Consider the following 23,820-nt stretch of genomic DNA (forward strand, 5'->3'; position numbering starts at 1 on the left):
AGGGGAGAGCAACCAGAATTAGTCTCTTGCTGGGGTTGGTCCTTAAAGAGGCAAACTTCTTTAAAAAAAAAATAAATAAATTGCCCCCTCCCCCCAACATCTGCTGGGAGCACTCGGAGATAACTGGCAGCTTGAACAATAACTCCGAGGACTGAAGTCCTGGAACAATGGGAGTGGGACGAGAGCAGCCCTTGCCGTGGCATCGTTTCCAGGCCTTCTGCACATGCAATTGGTTAACGGGAATAAAGATCAAGTTGGACCAATAACACTATAATTTGGAAACAAATATATTGATTACAAGAGAGTCCCACTGGAATGAAAGGGACTACTTGCAAAGTGCGGTTATTATTCTGCGTGCATAGGGATGACAGAATATGGTCTTCTGCGGTTCTGAATTGATCAGCATGATATTATCATCCTGCAAATGCAATATTATCCTGCTGCAGTAACATGTGCTGGGTGATGGGGTGATGCAGGGGTACCCAGCCTGAAGGATCACTCCCGCACAGCAATTCCTCTTCGCTCCCGTGCTACGGTCTTTAATTCCTACACCGCCTTTCTAAAAATCATCATCGCTAGACCCTGCAGGTCGTGTCCTTCTGAACTTCACTAGTAGGGAGTTTGTCTTTCTTCTAAAGTGACTATTTAATAAAAGAAATAAAAACTGGCTATGAAATATTTAGAAGAAAGGATAGTATTAAAATAATGGGCTTTGCCAAAATGTCTACACATATTAATAGTGTTTTAGAGCACAATAATGGGATTAATTTTAAACTTCTAGTTTATTTTTCACTATCAGTGGGTTTTAGTTAGGTTCAGGTTTTTATTCAGCTCTGCAAGCGACACCAAATCACTGTTTTTATTCTTGACTATTTATTTATTTAAATTTAAATTAAAAGATGGGATGTACATCTAACACTTTAAATTCCCTTAATTCATCTTTCTTAAAGCAGCAGAATTACAACAAGATTATCTCGAAAGGAAGTCAACCAGCCAGATCCCTTTAAAAAATACAAGCAGAGGTCCTCAAATTTGCCTTATTTCAGAACCAGCAGCAACAAGTCCCAAGATCCTGGAGACCTCATGGTTTTTCTCTACACAACTGATGAAGACTGGCCACCTTCCCCTCTTGTTCTACCACTGCTCTGTGGCTACTGGTACCAGCCCAGGATGATATTTATTTCCACCTCATCTCCTTCCAACATGAGCATCACTTCTGCCTTTACACCGGTGCTTCCTTGTGTCAAAGCATCTCTTTGCCTTCTTGCCTGTGGAGTATCACAGTTACTCACTCCATTGTACCTGGTTTAATTTTAGTTCTTTATTTTATATAATTTTTTTTGAGGCTAAGCTGAGCCTTTCAAGCAGACCAGTGAGTTTAGGGCCCACCTTTAGCTAGCCTACAGAGAACAGGTTTTCCAAAGGTGGGCGTTCAATATTTTCTGAAAATTGTTTCTCTTTAATGAGTCCGACCTCAGGCTCCCAAGGCGAAAGACACACAAACTGCTAATCATTTCTTAAAACTTTTTCCCTGTAGCGAAGTTAAATTGCAAAGTTGCATTTTCTTTTCCAAATAATTTTCTCTGCATCTTAATTCCTTTCAGTTTGACAGCCTTAAAGGAGACAGATCAGGCTGAACCAAAGATTTTACAACTCTCAACTAAGCCTGTTTTAAATGACTGCAATATTCATTTCAAACTAAAAGTCTTTTTTTTTTTCTTTTTTTTTCCCCACCGTGTAGGTACCAACCCGGTACAGACCCTTTTGGGAAAACATATGCAACGGCACGATGCTGAACAAACTAACAACTACAACAACAACAACAAAAAAAAAAAAATAAAAAAAATTAGCAGGGGCACAAATTTGCAAAGAGGGGTTTGCATTCAGTCCACTGTGCTCGAAACCAGCAGCGGAGGCTCTAATGGCCTTCTTGGGCCTCATCAGCCTCGTGCAGCTGTTACTTCGGCGAGTGCTACTGTTGGCCTAGAGGGAAAAAAAGACACTTATTTTTGGTTTGTGGTGGCTGCTGCGGCTTCATCAGCCTGATTTATATGCTGATTTGCATATGCTCACCCACAAACGCTGCGAATTGCGCTTTTCCACGGAACGGGACCATTAACGCTGCCTGCCAAAGCGGTGCAGCTCCACGTGTTCGTCTTGCATGTATCTGGGATGGTAGGTGTGTTATCAGCCCCAGCCTCTGATGCTGCGGGTGCTCCCATCAACACTGGGTGATAATAATGCTCCGTAAGCAGTAAAAGATGGATGATATCGTAGCTGGGATTTCTTTTTAATTTTTTTTTTTCCCTAGTAAAATAAGTGCTGTAACATTTCACACTGCTTGCCAGAGAGGATACGAGCGGCACATCACGTGCAGGCCAACACCGGTGATATCTATGTGCCGTAGTAGCTGGTTCTACAGTGCTCCGTTTACGATAACTATTATGCCCATTCATAAAAAAACAATCAGAAAATATTCTGTGAGCACAGAATTGCATTATTTATAGACCAATTTCTCAACATCTGACATTTCTGCAAGAAACCTAGATATTATCTTCGCCCTAGTCACCATGCAAACCCCTAAACATATCTACAGTCTCATGACTCTTGAAGACAAAAGAGACAATTAGATTCCCTGGGGAATCACAAAAGTGCCGGGAGATACCGGAACGGGCAGGAGGATGTTTCCTATATCCGGTGAAGCACATGCCCTCTTGGTGAAGGTCATCAGACCTCAGCTTGAGCTGGACCATTCCCAACTTCTCGCCTTTGGGGCAGAAAAGCATTCAGACCGTGACTGCGGAGTCCCTGCGAGAAGCAGTGCTCGTTTCCCTCTAGGTGCAGCAGTCAGGATAGAAACTTGGCTCTATAATCGATTTTATTGCATTTTATTACTCTCGGCTCTTCCAGAGTATTACAAACTCTCGGAGGACCTTTTAAGACATCTGCTGATGCTTCACTTATAAATCAGATTTCCCTTTCCTGGATTCTTGGCTGGGTCCCATCTCCCTGTTGAGCTGCAGGAGCAAACTCCTGCCGGGCTCAGCCTGGGAGCGATGCCCCAAGGCCACCTCTGCCTTCATGATGTCTCCCCAAAAAAGTCATAACAGAGAAAATTTCCCAGTGTGAGCTCAGGTTTTACTGGTCAAACTTTTTTTTCTTGTTAACCTTATGGCTTAACAAGATGCTTTATCATCCCTACTCCCTATATTGGCAATTGCAACAGGTAAAACCAGCATTTCGCTGCTATATCTGGTTCTGGACAAGATTTTTTCGAGGTGGGCAGTGTCGGGTGGAGATAGCACCTCTTCACCCTCCTGAGGGACAAGGCTGTGTCAGATAATGCCTGGAGCGCGGGCACGTTTGAGACAGGGGAAGGTTATTGGGGGAGAAGATATTTTCAACCAACATTTTTCTTGAATTGAAATTAGAAGCTGAAAAGATTTATTACAGTGGTGTATTCATGCTGCTATATTTAAGGTGATGTCAGTGTTCTCAGCATAATCCTTCTTATGCACCGAGGATTAAAACTCAGCCATAATAAAGTACTCTGAGCTGAAACTTGTCCTCAAATGTTTCCTACTTGAACCATTCATTTTATTTTATTAAATTGAAAATAAAATTAATTCAAGAGTTTTGTGGGTTTGGAGATGAGAACAAGGAGGAATTCTGCCCACGGGTTTGTCCCTGCTGATTGCCTGCAAAGTCAAAAGACCCGGCGGAGATGATGCTGCCAACGTAGAAACATGTTCCTGCTTTTCTTACTTTGAACATGGAATATCAGACTATGGACTGAAAAAGTACCTTTACCTACAAACTGGTGATAAAAGTGCAAAGGAACACAAATTCCTGTTTGCAGGCCCTGTCTGTGGTGCTCCCAGGACATTTGTGTACAGGAGAAAGGAGCCAGAAACAGCTGAACTTTAAAAGGCCTTCGCTTCCTCCCTGGAGTGTGTGTTTACTCTTGAATATGCTACAAATAATTAATAGGTTATATCTGTTGAAAAGACAAATAAAATGGCAACAAAGCTACTTTGCCTGTGCAGTAGGAACAAATCTCTACAAGGGAATTTGCATGTCTTTTTCCAGTATTTTGTAATTACCAAAAATATCTAATTTCTTGATTTCTCCCTGGTTGGTGGACAGCCTTTTTCCTTCATAAGTTCAGCTTTAAAATATGAACTTGAATCTATGATCACCCTAAAGAAGTTTTGCATGATTGTTTTCACCTTTCAGCCAGGGATAGGACTCCGGGTCAGGATCTGCTGGATCAGTAGAGTTTATATGGGACAGGTGGTGCTCAACAAGCACATGGGAGAGGGAGCAAACCAGACTGAGTGTGGGATGTCCCCCCAGACAGCAAGAAATAGCCAGGTTTCCATTTCAGAGAGGACAAACCCGAGTGTGGGTAATGTCAGGAAGGTCTCAGCAATACAGACCTTAATGAGTGGGATCCCAGACTTGTTGGAGGGGTGAAAGAACTCAACAAAAGCTTCATATCTCATCACAGGGCACTTAAATATGTATGTATATACATATATATATTAATTCAGGGCTATTTATCAGCTTTGCAGAGGAGCTACTAAACTCATTTCTCCATCTGCCCATTCCTGGTGGTTATTCACAGGTCCTGCATAACGATCTCAAGAAACTGCTCCTGAAAAGGGTAGGAAACAGGCGTGCTTTTCCAGTAAGCATTTCTTCTCACAATTAATAGATCCATAGATTAATTAACGCTGATAACAACTGTTCATGGCAGGCCGTAAGAAGTTGTCGAGCACTTAACGACTGCCGTAAAGTCCCACGTGAGAAGCAGAGCACACCCAGCCATGGCACGGTGCAGAAATGAAGAGGAAGAGAAGATGAAGGGTGGTGGGAAGAGCAGCAAATCCACCTGATGGTTCCTACATTGGCCACGCTCAAACCACAGCCCTCGGGGTCAGATAGAAAGACTCGGGGCTGGACTGGCCCTAGGTGCAAAGAGCAAGCCAGCCTTAATGCAGCCCTCTGGTTGAAAGGATGCAAGGATGAAATGAATCTTTGAAGCTGAGATTGTGGAAGGAGGGAAAAAATTATAAACCTAGTGAATAAGTCTAGTGCCGATCATAGCATCGGAAATGGATAAAGTCAAGGAAGTCCCTTTGATTAGTTTTAACAGGAAGCTCTCCCAAGAGCATGTGCTAGCTGACAGCTCAGTCCAAGGAGGAGGAGGAGGGACGACTATGACGATGGGTAGTTGGCCCTGGACCAGTATGATACTACCAGGAGACTCTCCTTTTTGATGTTACGACACTAAAACCTGGGATTCAGGGAGACCATGGAATATTTAGATATTATATATGCAATCTTTGTGTGATACATAGCCTGGAAATGTCAAATTCAATTTACCTGAACATTTTCAATTTGATTCCTTTGGGGATATACATGGTTATATGATCTTTAAGCTAAATGTTCACGTCATTTTTTTCCAAAATGTCCATGTGCACAAAGTACAGAGCTCCTTTAAAGAGCACCTAGTCGATATTCTATTTCCAGAAAACTCCTGACACACTGCTCTGGAGGCAATGACTAATTTCCTTTCAGGCTTCTCGATGGCATTCATCAGTTTAGCATCAATTTAGGAGAAGGGTGGCATTATTGTCACTTTACAGAGGAAAGTGCTGAGTCACAAACAGAAAGTTCACCAAAATGCACTAATTTGCAGTACCCAGTTTTCAATGATGCAGAACTGGGTATTTCATGCCCTGGGGTTCTTTCTCTATTATGCTGCCTGGATGTGGCTGGAGGAGCTCAGCACCCCTCTAACACCGAATTCCATAATATCAACCCCAAAATAAGCAGCTTGCATCTATTAATGACTCCAGAAATGCTAGCACTTCATGTAGAAATGCTGTGAGGGAGGCAGAAGTGGGTATATTATCCACATCTTTAGAGACAACTGTCTTAAATCCAGGACTATCTTCGTAGTTATTTTTATTGGGAATTTATGGGGTGGTCTGAAATTTCATGGTGGTGAATTTTGAAAAAACCATTGAATTAATAGAGATTAGGGATTTCTGAGGAGGAGAAAAAAAAGAAAACAAGTGGTTTTTCCCATGTTAAAAAATGAATGGCAATCTGCTCTGTTAAATTTTTGACTATTACAGGGGGATGCAGATGGATTTTATGCTGGGAATAGGCCTTTTGCCTTTTGAAGTTCTCTTGAATATCTGCTCAAATTTGGCCATGCTAAATGCATCTGTGAAATTACTATTTGCACATGCTCAGTAGAGAGGGTTTTTTTTTTTATTTTTAGCAGCTAAAATCTCTAGAGAATCACCTGAGTACCTTGGAGCTGTGCCATATCCACAGGCTGATCATACTCCAGCCCAGGATGTCAGCATGAAATGTGGGATAGGGTGGCCATTTTCAGGAAGAGGAAGATTTCAGCCCTATGGATGAACACGTGAACAGCACAAAATAGACGTCATTATACTTCCAAAATCCACAGATACCATCAGTAGATACCAAACCAGAGTCTTTACAACTGTCTTTGCAAGTCAAGCAAAATTAATAGGAGGTGGAGCTACCAGACTGCTTGCAATAATTTTTAAGAGATGTTGGTCTCTGAATACGTCCTTTATTTGGATGAGGTTTGAGGAGAAGACATCCTTGCTCAGGGATAGAGCAAACAGGACCTTTCCTTTGCATGGCACAGACCTAAATGTGTCAACACATGGTCAGATCAGCAAAGGGGAATTTTACCTGATTATGGCCACAGGGAGATAAAAGCAGCATTGCTGCTAAACAGAATTAGCTATTTATTTGTATGGCATTTAATTGTGCTGAATAAAGGTCAGTGTGTTCTCACAGTCTTTCCGTTTTTGTCAGGGAAAAGAGAGCAGCTGTGGCTCTTCTCCCCACCTCCAAGATGTCACACTCTCTTCTCCTATAGTCAGGTATTCCCAACTATTTTTTATGAACCCACTGCATAAAGAGAACCCAAAAACCCAAATGGAATTTGTCTTTTAAGCTCTCATCCACCACGACAACGAAGACCAAGACTAGATTGTACCCAAATGTAAAAGGCAATGAAGAGAAAGCATTTCTCCAAGAAAGTTAACCAGAAAGGTTTGGCTGATAAGTTTTTCCCTGGGTCACTGGGATTTGCCCACACGTTGTTCGATGTTTCACAGACTGCCCTTGCTTTATGATGTACTTTGTGTGTCCTGTGTCTTGTATGTCTCACGGTGAGAGGCAGCAGATCTACCGTTTAACATTAGCAGATCTAATGTTTAAATAACAGGGAGTTGTCTGAGACTCACTTGTACAACCTTGCACGTTCACATGCACATCCGGCCACCAACACGTGGTGGGAAATGGGAGAGGTTCTGTCCCAGTAAACTCCGCAAAAGTCTGCTCATTGCAGATGCAGATCCTGCTGGCTCTTCAGTCCTGGTGTAAGTGTCAGGGCACAAAAGTGCGATGGTGGAAAACCCCAATTCTCACATTGCAGGACACGGTGGAGCTCCATGGACTAAACACCCAGCACACATACATTAAAGCACATTAGACCTCCACGTGGGTACTCCCATTCAGGAGGATTTAACTACAGTGAGCTGAGAGCCTCCATACAAGGGTTTCACCTGCTCTGGTTTTACACCTTTACCCCATAATCTTCTTGGTTATGCTTGACCCAATGAGCCCAAAGTTGGCACCAGCCCTGTGTATCCTCTGCCGGCCCTCAGCTGTGTGCATGGCTGTGCCTGACACTTCTGCCATCCCCCACGGGCACTGCAGAAGCAGCAATATTTCCCTCAAAGAGCCTTTCCTGAATGTCTCCTTTGGGCGTTCTGTAACCTAGTACCACATCAGCTATTCCTACCAAGCCGCCGTGTGGGATAATGTGCACAGGCGAACATTGTTATGTGCAAACACAAATACTGGAGATGCTGACAGACGGAGAAATCACACCGTTCTGCAGGACGGAAGGGCAGGATGGGAGCAGGAATATCAGAATGAGTCTTGCGGTTTACATATAACAAGCTACAGCTATATTTGGATCCGCTGCTGCATTCACAACCTTCCCAATTGCCAGGCTTTCAAATACACACATTACCACCAGAAGTGCTCTTGCTTAAGTGCTCCCATCTCCAGGATTTCCTTTGAAGTATCTGACTGAAGTAATGTAAAGTGCATTTCAATTGGCAGTGAATGCAGGTTAAATGGTAACAGCACAACAGATCCAGTGTTTGTTCCCTAGGCTTTTTCTTTTACCAGTCTCTCTTTTTAAGAGAGTCGGTTACTTACTGTAACACTGCATTCAGGCACCTTCAGTCTATTAAGCCTCTTTCCTGACCCTCTATACAACTGCTTGAGGATGCTGTGAGCTGTATCAGTACTGCTTTAGTACACAAAAAAAGTGAGTAAATGCACCGCTGAGTGCCCAGGCTGAGCAGTAAGCAGTGGGTAAACTCACTTTAGAAATCTCTGCACTTGCATTTACCCCTGGCTACGCCACCAGCTGGCCGGAGACAACCAACCGCTTTGGGTCGCTTTGGACTTGTGTGTCACTTTCCATACACGTTGATGGAGCATCAACTATTTAACCTTTAGAGTACTTTTGTAAGCCACTGGATTGGCTGAAGAATGTATGTTATGCTACCAAAATAGCCAGGTCTGCACTGAATAACAAAACAACCCCACTCTGCTCCTCAGCTCGCTGAGCTGGTTCTGCAGCATTGCTCTTTGAAAAGCAGCCAAAAATAAAATTGCAGAGTAGGGTAAGAGCTTAACCTAAACCACTGCCGTTATCCAGGAGGTATCTCACCCTGTCCGGTCCCAAACAGGACCTTGCTCAGCAGAAAGAGGAATGACCCACAGCAAAACATGGGACTGAAGGCTCCTGGTTATTAACCAGGCTAACTGTGTATTGGGGAAAGGACTGAGCCAGGTTGTGGATGTGCTAATACACCATCAAGGTGGGTCAGGAGAGAGGACATGGATTAACTGAAGAGGGACACAGAGGTTACGTCCTCCTTCCACTTCTGTACCATAAAATCAGGCTGAGTGACTTCTAGAGGTAACAAGAGAAGGGATCACATCCTAAAAACGCTGCGTAGCACAGCCAGGCTACAGCTTTCCCACCATCAAGCCCTATTTGTGTCTGTGTGTGTGTCTATGAAAGAGAGATTTGGATTTAACTGCTGCAGTTACCCCACGTGTGCTTCATACATATGAGCTCAAGAGGATTTTCTTTTTTTCCTTCTTAAAGCTGTGAGACATTTTTTTCACATTCATCTCTTTGGAGTGGAAAGGAGGGAAAAAAGGAACGCTCTGCTGGGGATTTGCTGAACTGAAAAACTTAAATCTGAGTATCTTCCAGATCTGGATGTTGGTAGCTTCTTACAGCTTCCTCATGGCTCCTCTGAACCTCCACCCGTGATAGATGTTTAACATGCTGTAATGCGTATTACTCTGTAATGACTTTGGTGGAGCCATTACAATGAGTTACACCAGTGACAGATTGATACTTAAGTCAGTATATGTTTGCATAATATCTGTCTACGTTCTCACATAGCCCCCCATTACCATAGTGGCGGCGCACATATAGCATAATGACAGCACAGAGAGCCATATGACTGGTGGGTTCAGCCCTATTCCCTGTCACTTATTGCCATGGTACCCAGGACTGAATCACTGAGTGTGTTTAAATAGGCGGCCATTAATTTATAGAGTAAATCATTATGAAATGGAGGAAATAAGTGACTATCATTGGCACTGATTTGATCTAATGGAGCCTCACACTAAATTGCTAATATTCTCCTTCCCCCACTTTTTCTTTTCTTTTTTTTTTTCTTCTAAATGACAGAAACAAATAAAAATATAAGCCTTTGTTCAACCTGCCTCAAAATGCCATTGCCAGGTACCCGGTTTGCTGATTATGTACAAATTTACCTTACCTCCTCCCTGCTGCTTCTCAGGCTGGGGAACAGGGTCTCTTCTTTTTGGTTTCAGTAAGAGGCTCCGTAACCTGAAAATTGAAGACACATTAATCGCTCTCTCCTAAACTCTCCTTTCCCTTCCTTATCTGGGAAAAGGCAGCTTTTGGTTCACTGGAGTGGAAGTCGGCTGTCCATTTCCTGATGGCAGCAAAGAGCAGACTCCCATCTGGTTGATGCAGATGCCACTGTTCTGACTTTATCCAGGTGGTCACCCAGCAAACCCTGTTGTGCCTAATTATTTAAGAGGGTTGTGAAACACTAGGTGATTTTATATACCATATGTGCTAGGAAACATAAGCATGAAGATGCTGTGACTTAATGATGTGGCAACTTCAGCTCTGAATCTTCCGTGGTTTACGGTTTAAATCTGACCTTTCGCTCTACTGTAATGCACTTTGTAGTGTTTAGCTTGGAAGAAGAGCAAGCAGAATTGGAGATGGGGAGGTTATCGGCAGTGGTTACGGAGCCATCCTCCATCCTCTATCAAAATAAAGCACTTGACTCAATTTTAGAATATCCATTCTGGTGGGGAGGGGGCAGGGGCAGAGGGAGAGAGAGCCTGTCCTTTAAATGGGGTTTCAGGATTTGGAGTTAAGAGACTTCCTTCATGGTGTTAGAGCAAATCACAGACCTTCTTCTCCAGAGCAAAATGACAACACACCAGGTCTCCTGCTCTGGTTGTTAATTTATTTATTTTGAACGCGTGTAGTTTGTTGCTTTGACTTTTCAAACAATGGGAAGGTACAAGGAGAGAAGGATAATAAATTGCATTCCCTCCTTTTTGCCATCACAGGAAACCTTGAGGGACTGTTCAGCAAGCTAGAGCTCTTATCTGCCTTTGGGCGATCTCATTATCAAACCTTCATTTTGCTCCCCAGCAGGAGAGATGGCCTGCAATGTATGATAACCTCTACTTATGAAACTCACACTCCAGAAATCTCTGATAATAGACCAGCTAAAATGGAAAACCAAAGAGCAGGTAGTGGGTTTTCAGTCGCCAATAAAGACTATACACACACATGCACAGGCAGGCACCCAGACACCCTTATGTTTATTTATATTTCTATGCATCAGTCCAACTCTGATGGGACCTCCCAGAACTGAAACCAACACATCTAATGCAACTAATATTTCCCAGCATACTTGGAATCATATTTTTAAATAAGCCAGCTTGGTACGGGAGCCTGTGTCCCATCTACAGAGAGGTCAGTGAAATCAGTGGGAGTTATAACCTATCTAACCTGCTCAGGTGTTTTTATAAATTCCATTAAACACTTACTCAAAGACTGTTGAAAATATGAGCTGCAGGAACATGAGTAGTTCCACAGGGTACAGAGAAAAAGAGGAGAGGAGGAATAAAGAGATTCAGGTTCCTAAAACCCTTGGGTACTTTGATTATATTTATTTTCGTATATATTGTCCCTTGCATGACCGATTACTGCTACGCAGTCATGAACATCAGCCTTCTGCAAAGTGCCCTGTCTCACCCAAGGGTTGGAAAATGTCACTGGAGAGCCAAGAGATGGAGAGGAGGGGTGGGCAGGGGATCTGCAAATCCCAGAATTCACATCCATTCTGCCTGGTTTATGCCACATTCCCTGCAAACCACCATGCCCTCAAATATGATCCAGCCCTGAAGGCACAACCACAACATACACCCAAGACTGAGGTTTCTCCGGTTGGGAAGGGGAAGCGTTGGGTCACATATCAAGGGTAAAGAGGTCTTTTTGAGCACAGAAAGGTCTCCATAAGGACTCCTTTGAATGCACAGCCCCACTAAGCCACACACTGCCACTTACAGCTCTGTGTTGCAGCCACTTCCCTGCTCCACAAGCCCCCACCAAAAGTCCCCACCACCAGGCAGGGGATAAAGCCATGAGAAATAGCTACTGCTCCACATCTCTGGGCCACCCACGTCCCCATCACGCTGCCAGAAACTCTTTATTACAACCTGAAAAAGGTGGAAATCCAGGCTATGAACTTAATTCTTATCTCCTTTTGCTGTACCGCTGGGAGACGTTCTGGATCAGAAAGAAAATGGTTTGAATGTGAAGCACCTGGAAGCATCACAAATTCTTTCCCTCTATTTTTTTTGTTTCCATTCTCCTATCAGTAAGAAGGGTTGGCAATGGTCAGTTGGTCTCCCTCACCAGTGCGGGTGATGCTAAAATGGATTTGCACTTGTAAAAATCTCCCTAGGCATAACACGCTGCTTAAAATATGATAACACTTTTAATTATATTTTAATATATCATATGGATTATATTTTTAATACCTTAAAAAATAATCAGCCTGGAAAATTCCAGCTAGTGAGGAAATAAATGCAGGGGACAAAAATATTAAGATATGAAAAGATTTTTCTTATTAAAGGCTAAATGGGTCTTGTTTTTAAATTCCTAGGAACACGTATTAGAAAATAATAATAAAAAAACACAGGGAGGCACCTAGTTACCTGAACCGACCTCATTGGGATAATTTGTCCTCACTGAATAAAAGAGTAAAAAGTGATACAATTCCCCCCAGTTTTCTCCACTGGATCTTAGATATGGGGAAATGCTCATCCAGGGGTGTTTTCCCCCAAAAAGCAGAGGCAGAGAGGGAACCAGGCGCTCTCCTGACAGCAGGGCTCCCACCGCAGGGGGTGGTTGGGGGCCACGCTCGGTTCCCCCTTCCCTCTGATCCCCGGGCTGTAGCGTTATGGTGGTGAACATGAACCAGGTCACATACTCTTACAGCACCAGAATGATTTTTTTTTTTATGTTGTTGTTAGATTAGTGGTTTTCAGTTCCGACACCTATTAATCTAGCACTTTTCAGAAACACCACGAGCCCTCTTACTAACACATGGGATGAAGTTTGGGTTTCCATTAATGGAAAGCAGAATGGCTCAATCACTGCTAAAACGGACAGGGCTGAAGTCAGACCTGTCCGGGCAGACCCTGCAAGAGTCCACATCAAAACAGCCATATTATCCATAAAGTCAAGCCTACTTCAAACGAAGGCGCAGAGGATATAGGTGGAATTCAAGGCAGTTTCCTTTTAACAGAGGTGTTTGAGCTCTTCTCAGGTCTTATTTTCCAAACAACAAAAAAAACGAACCCTAAAAACAACCTCTCGAGGCAGCAGATCTCTCTGCTCCCGACATTCTCCACTTTGCGTTTCACGCCAACGCGCTGGTTGGATTCCAGGGAGCTGGAAGGAGATGGAGCCCTCACTCGTTCTCCTCTCCCATGCTAAGGGCAGGTAATTATCTCTGCATTCCTGGAGGAATGTTACAATAAATATGGCTGTCATTTTTCATTACTGCATAGTGAACAAAGGGAACAAAGAGAACAAAAGAAAGTGTGGTTGTGCTAACCTGGGCTTGCGAGTGCTTGTATATATGCAAGACGTAAGTAGAGGGGGAGAGTTTATTGCTATTATTTACTGTGGATATACCAATCTGGGTGAATATCTCAAAATTTACCAGTTTTTCAAACTAAAAATCATTCACTGGGAAAATCCTTACCTCTTACTTGCGGTCCCACCATCAGGGTTGTTGGCTTAAAAAGGAAATTATTTGAAAGGCAGGAAATGCAATCACGTCTCCCTAACTTCTACCCTATAAAGCACAAATATTCCCTTTTTTTTTTTTTTTCCCCCCATTTGACCTCCTCTCAGTAGAGGCTAGATTCCTGAATTTATCTTGATGACCATTGTCTTACCATGACGGGAAATAGGGCAAAGGAATTTGTGTAAATAAAAGTACTTAGACACTGCGTGTGTGTATTAGTTTCCTCCTTCTGTAGTCATTTTTGACACTTCTGTTTCGATTCAGACAAGATAAATTTAAAAATTGTCAATATCCCTAATCACTGAGAACATCTACTTTGTGGCACAGCCAGCTCAGAGTCCCTGTCTATGCCTCTGTGGTTTTTTTGCAAGGTTCCTAGGTGTTTTTACTGACTAACTGAAGAGACACTTTGATTTGCCAAACTGTTATTAGAGAAAAAAATTAGAAGGTTCGCAGTGTTCACACTGACTGCAAAATTATCTCCCTAGTTGCAGAAAGAACAGTTTGCACTCATCTGTCTGAAGTCTAGCAGCAAATGGAAAATTACGGTGTAAGCAAAATTTCCCCTGGCAACTGTCTACGTATGAAACATCAAGCTCTGGAAAAGACTGGAAACCACGTAGGTCACAACAGTTACTCACGTACAAAGGATCCCAGCGCAGAGTCTTGCCTTTCCCTTTCTCTGAAACTTTCCTGAGATCTCATAGTGACAATTCATTTCTGCTACATCCCAAATTCTGTACTCACTCGTCCATGTTGTTTTCCACAGCTTTTACATTTACCTTGCAAATCCCCTCCTTTTGCTTCTCAGCTCTTGATGGGTACAGTTGTGCTATCACTTCGACTACACCCTGCTCCACCCCAAGGCTCTGATCCCTGATGGTCTCCCATGCTGGTTTGCTGCCAAAATCCAACTCGAAGAGACCCAGGCCCCAGCTCTTTGCCAACGTCTGCACCACAGACACACTTCAAAATCCCCCTCCCCACAGCAGCTCTAAAACTCCAGCCCCAGAAGGTCCTGCGGCCTCAGACTCCCTGCACAACTCATGCCTTTAACTGCTCTCCAGAAGTCCACAGCTGTAGAGCTGCTGCATGTTCCTCTGTTATTTCAGGTCCAATGTACTACAAATGAGTCATACTTTTATAAATATATACAAAAATCAGAGCTACAGTGGCTCCGTATAGGCCCAGAGATGACTTGGGAGAAGCTCACTCACCCCAGAAGATGCTGGTTTCCATCAGTGTGGACAATCTGCACCAACTGACCTGGGGTGAGCTGGGTCTTCTCCCACCACTGCACACAAAGACTGTGTAGACACATTGATGTCATGGGGCTAATGCTCAGCTGCAAGAAAGCTTCATGATGGACATTTCTACTGTATGCAAAGGTGCAGACACATCCAAGCTACGTCCTCACCAGCTTTAACTACAGTAGCACAAAGCTGAGGGATCTAAGAGGGTTAGTTCCTGTACAGCTTTAAGGAGGGGTAGCACAAAAGTTGTGTAAAGCAACTGCAGGCTCGATCTCTGTCAGAAGTGTGGGAGGCAAGTAACTGGAAATTGGTGAAAAGAATTTTCTGCAATAAAGGACATCAATGAAAAATGAGATATTTCTGATTTGTCACTCTCTCTCCTCTTATCCGGCCTCAGCCTGTTCGCTCTAACAGGCACCTTCTTGTCAGTCACCACAATGACATCAATTGAGTGGGAGTGCAAAGCATCAACATTACTTGTGAGAACAATCCAGTTAGGGAAGGTTGCTCGGCTGGTAATATTAGAATCAAAACATTCAAATGCAAAGACAGAGAGGCTAACAATTCAATTTGCGCCGTGAGTGCCGAGCAGCACGTTAAGCAAATCAGTTCAGATGGCTCTGAGTTGTTCTTGTTTAAAGGAGATCAGAAACAAAATTTCAAATCCTGTAGCACGTCTAAATGTTAGAGCTGAAGCACTAAAACGTTCACTATTGGTATTTTTATTTTTCTGCATTTAACACAGCCAGTCGGTCTCTTACTGCTGCCCTGCTGGTCCACAGGGAACTGCTGTGGTCCTTTACAGAAGAAACATCAAGTTTACCATGTGGTTACACCTCATGTAATGGACTGGAAGACATTTTAAGGATGTTAATGTTATTTTCTCCCTAATGTTCTTCTGTCATAAGACCATCCACAACGTAATACACCATAAAGCTACCAGCAAGAGTTTGCCACTTCCCTCCCAGATTTAGGCCCAGATTTCCAAAGGACTGTGAGTTTCCAAAGTTGCAAATAGCCATTCCAATGTTTTTTGAAGAGTTTTAAGTGAGGTTGGTACCTAACCACGGCAGGTTATACTAATGCCAAGTGTCCCATTAGGACCTGGGGGTGCTCCCCCACCCCTGACACACTGCCCTGAGTCCTTCAGTGGAGCAAAAACTCTACAAACAAGACATGTGCATAACAACACACATAATGAACCTGATCTTGGGAGAAAATGTTCCTGGACTGAGCCCTAAACCCTAGCCCATACGCTCCAAGGGTCTCTCAGCAGGCTGTATATATATATATATATATATGTACATATGAAATACTGCACATAAATAGGCAGGCTGGAGACTTGGATGAGAACAAACCCTTACAGGAAGACTGAGATCAGATTGTAATTTTATAGCTGAAAACATCTCTTTCCAAAAACTTGAGGAGACAGAAGGAAAACCTCCAAAAGGGGGGCGTGGGGAGAGTGCAGGGCTAGAGGCAGCACAGCAGCGTCCCCACGGTGCTGTGCACTCCCAGGTAGGGCTAATTAGTGCTTGTTGAGCACCCCATTAGCAGAACGATATGGAGCTGGGGACCTGCGCTGGCTTTCCTGCACACCCTGGCTTGCTCGGAGCTACGCTGCGCCACTTGGAAATGTTTTAAGATTCATTAACCTCCCTCTGCACTCCCCATGTACAGAGACAATATATCAGGACAGGAAACCTGCAGCAGCAGCGAGACAGACAGGATGATAATTTCTCACCCGTTCTCCTTCCCTCTGCTCTAACACACTCCAGATAATCACACCTGAAGGTAGATCAGACAGGGACAAAATTAACTGGAACTGGAACTCGCTCCTCACACGTTCCTTGCTTGTATCTACACAAGGCACCGCGACCCATCCCCATCTGTCACCTTGTCCGTACGTCAGCCATTCCAGCTAACAGCCCACCTTCACCACGCCACGTGAGCCCGGTCTGCTGTTAAGCTAAAAGTATATTGAGACATTAATGGTGATGTTGTACCCTCTTCTCCACCCCTGGGAATGCAAGAGGGGCTGCAGGTGGTTGCACATCCGGTTATCCAAGTCCTGTGCGCATTCCCACGCAGGTGTGGAAATTCAGAGTGTGTTTTCCCCACGTCTCTCTCTTTTTCCAAGACTCAGGAAGTCAGGGCCTACAATTTAACCATCTCTCCAGCGCTGTTATTCAGCTGTATATGTCTTAAAGGCATGGAAAATATTCTTGAGAAAATGACTGTGGTAATGAATTCTGTATTTGTCTATATTTTTTCCATAAATGATCTTTTGAAAACTAGTTCTCTTTGGTCAAAACATAACCTCCTAATTTTTATGAAAGTTACTCGGAATTGTTCTGGTCTACTATGCTTTTCTGGACCTGAATTAATAGTGACTGCTTTGACACATATTACTTAGTTTACCTAGGCAGGGTATTACTTTCTTATCTAACTACATTAATTGATTCTACATCACTTAATAGCTCAATAGCTTATCAGGTTACTTCACTCACTAGACAAGCTAAATGTCTGGAGGCAATTAGAGTGTCATTCTCCGTAATAACAAGTTTCTTTGAGAAGTTGCTGATGAGGTTCTTTATTACACAGATTATAAAACGTATCTTCATACTGTTATAAATATAGGTACAAATTGAAATGACTTACCAGGAGTCCCACTTCCCTAGCAACCAGGCAGATTTTAGGCTCGTTTTAGGAATGGTTGTTTCTCCCCTTCCTCCTCCCTCCCCAGTGGTCCCTCCTGCCTTCCTCGTGATCTGTGTCCAATTTTCTGTCACTCAGAGGTGATCTGCGACCACAGAGAATCTGTCACCACGTCCCTTGCAGTTTGCCGTTCTCAATGTTCAGTTCATTTCAAGGATGTTACCTCCGGGGCACCAGGGCTCAACATCAGGGTTTAATTATGGCTGCTCTTCTCCTTGGCTGCCACTTACATGATAAGTGCTGAGCCGGAGAGGAACTCTTCCCTCCCACGTTCCCGCACGCCAACAGCCATGCCATACAGGAGGTTACACACAAATTCCCCATCCTGCCCCAGCAGAAGACCTGAATGACCTGCCCTGTCTCCCACTCCAGCCCTCCCACTGCAGCTTTCGGCTTCAGCTTAGTTACCAGGTTCGTTTCTCCCTGATGTATCTGAAAAGCCATTAAACAAGTTTGACACCTCCATGGATGGAGAGCCCTCTCTGGGCATCTCCAAATCCACTCTGGTGCCCAACAGAAACCTGAGTGCATTTTGCTTACGACTGCATGCATTCCAACAGTAATAAATGCTTCTTTCCATGGATTAAATTAATAGCATTTAACATTAAGTGGAAGATCATTAAATTCATTTGTTAAGCTGCCTACAAGACTGAGTTGTACATGGGAAAGAGCCCAAACCCAGAACAACTGACTCCCACTTCTGTGCAAGCCCCAAAACCGTCTGCACTCCACGAAGCCTAAATCAATATTTTCTTATCCAAAACCAGTGGCCCCCTTTTGGACGGCGAGGAAAATGAGCACAGGCAGAAGTGGGGATGCAAGAGGTGGGCTTTGGGCTCTGCTGACCCTCAAAAAGGGACAGGCGAGACTCCCAGCGACCGCCCCGCGGGCTGCCGCTGGCTCTGCTCCCCTCGCCTGCCTCTCTCTTCCTCATCAAAGCCAGAGCTTTAATGCTAAAAATCTCTTTGCGTTACAGGAGCAGTGTGGATGCCTTTCTGTGAATGCATTAGGAAGGCTCCTCCGACTGTCACAGAAGTGACAATTTGCCACAGTGCCTGAGGTGGCAGAGGTGCAGGAACAGTGACCCTGGTTCTCCTCCTCACCCACAGCTTTCCAGTTGCCTCTGGAGGAGTCTGAGGGGGGAACAACAAATCCCTGCTGAAAGACGCTCCTTTGTGGCGCTGCCATGACTCCAGGGCTGCTGGACCTGGGGTAGCGACAGTCATAAGCAGGATGGAGAATATTGCTAATATGTAAAACAACCATTATTCTTTGATTCTTTTTGTTAAAACAGACTTTTTAGATAATTAAGATGCACAACACCAATTTGCTGCAGGGGACAACATATTATTTCTGTTCTCACCCCCCTGGCAAACATGTGAGCAGAAACCCACCCATCCTTGAAGATCCCAGAGCCATGCTTGAAGATGACAGTCCAGCTGCAGGCTTGGGTCTCAGAAGCAGCGGTCCTTAAGCAGTGATAGACCTTGCACTCTTGGAGTGAGGGGTGTTCTTTGCCCCATTAGGCTCTAATTATAGACCTGGCTGAAGCGCCGCGGCTGCAGAGTCCTGCTGTCAGGCAATCCCCAACCAATGTTTTCAATTCTTTGCTTGACTGCACTGAATAATAATTAAAAAATATTCAAAATCTTAGATTTCATGCTGATGAAAAAGCACCAACAATGCAACTCCAGCCTCTCCCACCTAGACTTTAAAAACAGTCAGCCTGGGAATGGGGCAGAAGCATCATTTTCAATGGGAAAGGAAAATCCTTTATTGAGTTTTTTCTTTTACCTATTCTAAATGTTACTGCTGTTTCTCAGCCTTCTCTGTGACCAGACAGGTGATTGAAACCACCATTAATTGTGCTTTTTCTTCTCTTTCTTTAGGAAGGTTTGGGGCCACTGCTGGAAAAGCTATGGGGAGATGGAAAGACTGGTGGAATTAAGGCAGAGGGTGTTTAAATATTGCTTGTGATCTTGGTTTAAAAAGGGAGAAACCCTGAGTCCCCCCACAGAGGGAGAAGTCTTGCTCTCAACTGGGTTCCTGATAAATGTCCAAGGGAGAGATGGCTTTTCCATCCTATGTGGAAAACCAGGAGCCCTTGGCCACTGGGATGGGGCAGAAGAGGAAGGCAATGTCGAGTCCCATCCCCAGTGCTCAACTCCTCCACTGACATAACCATCTCCATCTTGATGCACATCACAAATCCCGTGGGTCCCTTCAGAAAGCACTTCCTCTGGGCTCAAAATTTGGCTGAACAAACTGGTTTGCTTTCAAGACCCTGATTCTCACCCACTTTTTATACAGACACTCTCCTGCCTTAGAGAACAATGACACAGCTCAGAGCATGACGGGGAGATGTTGTCCTGAGCCAGCAGCTCCTTTGCCTGGCATCTCCCCATGTCCAGGGCTCGGAGATGCAGGAAGGTGCCTATAAGACACAAAAGCAACCTCCAAACCACGTTTCTGTGCAATCCTACGTGAGCTGTGGCTCTGCAGCTCAGCCTGCTGCGTTTGCTCTCTGTGCCTCCTATCTTTGGCATTTAAGATGTTCAGTAATTTTCAGAGGACAAACAAACAAAACCCTTGTGGTTCGCCTTTAAATAGTATGCAGGACCCATGGCTAGTTGATATTCACCAGCAAGAGATGTCTGCTACCTCAGAACAATTAGTCTAAAATATTTATCAGAAATAAGTGTTGGGTTTTTTTGTCCAAGTTTTTGAAGTTATGAGGCCTCAGATGGGATTAATGGAAATTTTAATTAAGATATGGAAATAAGCTGCTTTCTCCCTGTCTCTCTGAGACTGCAGGGAGTTAACATTATCCTCAACAGCATGTCTCAACCTGCTGGGGGAACCATTTGCAAGATGACTTTGTTTTTAAGTTCACCTTAGACAGGATGTTTAGCCGGGAATTTGATGTGAATCTTAAGTCCGCGGCGGCAAAAAGCTGCTCTGCCCCGAGTATCGCGACCGATCCCCTGCTCTCCCGCACCACGGGGGCAGTCAGAACCACCAGCCCCTTTCCCACTGCAGGGAATAGCTTTCCTGAAGGAGGGAAAGGGATTTAGATCCTTTTTAGGTCTGATCAGCAGCGCAGAGCTCCCCTGATTTTATTCAGCAATTACGGTGCAAGCGCCTGATGCCAGCAGAGTTTCCCCCCGCCTTGAAACACCCCTGGTACCTGAGGGAAAACATTTATTTTATGGATGTTCACCCTCTTTACACCACAACATTGCTAATAGCGTGAATGGAAATTTTTTTGAAGGTAAAGGATTTTGATTCAAGCCTCGGAGCAATTTTGGCCTCTAATTCTTGAAGACTTCATGGGAAATCGGGAACCTAACTATGCTGAAAAGCTGGATTTTTGCACAGAAGCAGAAATTGTGACTTACAGGGAGAATTTGTCTCAAAATACTGAGGAAAAGTGTCTGCAGGAACTGCCTGGAAGCTTTTCTGCTTTCTCTTCCTCTTTTCTCCCCTTAGTCTGCATAGATAAATCTCACTTTTCCCAGTCTAAAGATGAGGGGGAAATGAAGCACGTAGGCATCTGCATTTTTCAAAGAGAACTGTATTTTTTGGATGCTTGACTTGAGAAAATGATGGCCTGGCTTCCAGTTGCACTAAGCATCTGTATTTCTGGCTGAGCTCAACAAGAGAAGAAGTTTTAAGAGAAGGGCATTTAAATTCTGTTTCCAAAGACAGCGGAAAGTATCCGATAAAAGTATTTCAAATTATTCATACTATTTTGCACCCTGTGGGATCGCACTTCAATTCCTACTGATACGAAAAAAAGTTGTTTTATTTATGGGAAACAAATCTCATTCCCAAACCTGTTAAACCAGTGGAAGCACTTCTGAATGCACTGTGAGTAACTTATTTCATGTGAGGATCACAAAATAACTTACGAGCATTAATTAATCAAGTACTGAGACCTAAACATGAGCAATCGAGGCATTTCTATACCAAACCCATCTTACTGACAAGGGAGGACTAAGAGGCATGAAATGACTCATCTGGGGTCACAGATAAGTACATAGCAATGCAAAAACTGAAATTCAGGATTTCTTTTCCTCTTTCTTCCAATCCAGAGTCTCTCCTCAAGCATTGCGAACAAAGGAGAAAGGAAAAAAGGAAAAGGAATAGATGTATTAAGGATGCCCAGATGTTCTTGACACAGAGGGCATAGGTCAAACCTGAGATCCTATTTCAAAATCTAGAGAAAATTACCTTTCCAATGACATGTGGCGTGACCTTCAACTCCTAATAGTCTAGGAGCAGTCCATTTCTGAACATTCGGATCATGCATTTTACATTCAGGATCTCTAAATCATCTCTTATCATTTACTTACTTCTCTCTGATAATGAACACTATTTTCCTGCTGCATCTCTCCTTTTTTATGTGGGCTGCACGCTCCACACTTTTCAAAAGCACAGGAAAAATCTCAAAGCACAAGCCTGACATTTAATGCAAGACTCGGGTATAGCTGCTGATCATATGTTTTGTACAACACGGGCAGACAGACCGCAGCAGGCTGGAAGGCATTAAGCAGAGATGATTTTGAGGGGATCTCAACCAAATTAAACTTTTTTTTCAAGCAAAGCCCAGCAGGGGATAACAAAAATTAGGGTTGGATTTACTAAAAATGAAGTGCTCCAGTGATTAAAAAAAATGGTTGGCTGCAAAATCCCAAACTGCATTGGGTTGCGAAACAGCACCAAGCCAAGACAGTGGGGCTTTAATAAATGGTGTCGCTAATTACAAATATTTCATAGTATCTCCATTTGTACAATAAGGATGGAACTGTTTAATGACAACTTATTAGTGCATATACACAGACATGGTGTATTTTAATCTTCTTTATCTTTCTTTCTTTCTTTTTTTTTTTTTCCCAATCAGTTCTTCCAAATAGGAAAAAATGATAATCGTTATCTAAGCTCTTGACTTCCCTTGACTTAATTGCAATCTAAGCCCACTTCTAATCTGCACAGATCACAGTTGCACGATTTGGAGTTTAATTTGAACCCCTGGTGAATACATGCGCAGAGGCTGGAGGGTTTGTGTGTGCACATGTTTGTGTGCTTAGTGTTTTGAACATACCTTCCTTTTTAATCTGAAAAGCCAGCAGAAAAAGGTCTCTATCCTTTCCCTATCAGCACACACAGTGTCTGCCCACAGGTCAGTATCACAGCTTTCTAAAGGATTGGGATTTTTTCCACAACTCCATATTTCATGATATAAACAAAATTAAGAGGAAGAAAACCATAATTTGCTGAGGGTGAGGAAGACCAGAGCATTTCTTCTGTGCCTGCTCCACCGAGTGTGTCATGTCCCTGAGCTCGGCAGAAGACCCCTTTATGCTTTATGTCTGATACTGCAAAGCTGTCTAATAAATCTGGATGCCTAATTCTTATTAGAATACTAAATTGAGGTTTTTCTTATACATCTTCACCTCACATGTGCCTCAGGAGGATTCCTCCAGCCATTTAGAGACACTGGGAAGGGGATCTCGGTCTCTGCATTAATGGGGGCAGAACAGGCAACACAGATGAAGAAACAACCTACCTAAAATTTGAACCAACCCATTTTTGATGGGCAAGAGAGATGAGCTACCTATTTTTCTATCTTTTTGATTATTATTTTGAAAGCCTCTGCCCATCCTAGCTCAGGCTGAAAACCTGAAGCAGTGAAATATCTCCATGTTTGGTGAGTGTCCCTAAATAAGAGGAGAATGACCGTGTTTGCCCCCGTGGGAACTCCAGAATCAAGGAATGAGCTCAGAACAGCTTCTGCCATGGAGGAAAACCCACTCTTCTCTTCCCCTGCTCACTTACTAACATAAAAGCAAAGCCACGCACATACTGAAAAAAATATTTGCTATGCTTGTAGCTAAGATTTAGGTTGATTACTGCTGAAATAAGACTTCCACACTTTTAATTAGCTACAGGGTGGGGGCCTAGCTCATTACTCTGAAAATGTAATGATGTTTCCGCTTCCATTTCCACAATCAGGTTCTTCTCCTTACCAAGGGGCTTCTGGCATATTAAAGATGGGCTGTGATCAGGCCATGCCACATCCAGCCTGGTTGGACCAATTTGGACCTTGATGCGGGACTGGGGCTGGAGTCCATCCTCAGCAGAGGATAAGACAGTTTTGGAGGTGAGCTCAGGGCTGGATTTACAGTCTCCCTTGTCCTCAGCTGGATCTTGCAATCCTGCTGTGCCGCCCCGATATCTTGCCTGAGCTGAACTCTTCTTCCAAAAACAGATCCCCAAAACCTCCTGCACGGTATTTCTATCTGCAGTATATT

The sequence above is a fragment of the Numenius arquata genome, chromosome 12, assembly GCF_964106895.1.
Source record: "Numenius arquata chromosome 12, bNumArq3.hap1.1, whole genome shotgun sequence".
Lineage (NCBI taxonomy): Eukaryota > Metazoa > Chordata > Aves > Charadriiformes > Scolopacidae > Numenius > Numenius arquata.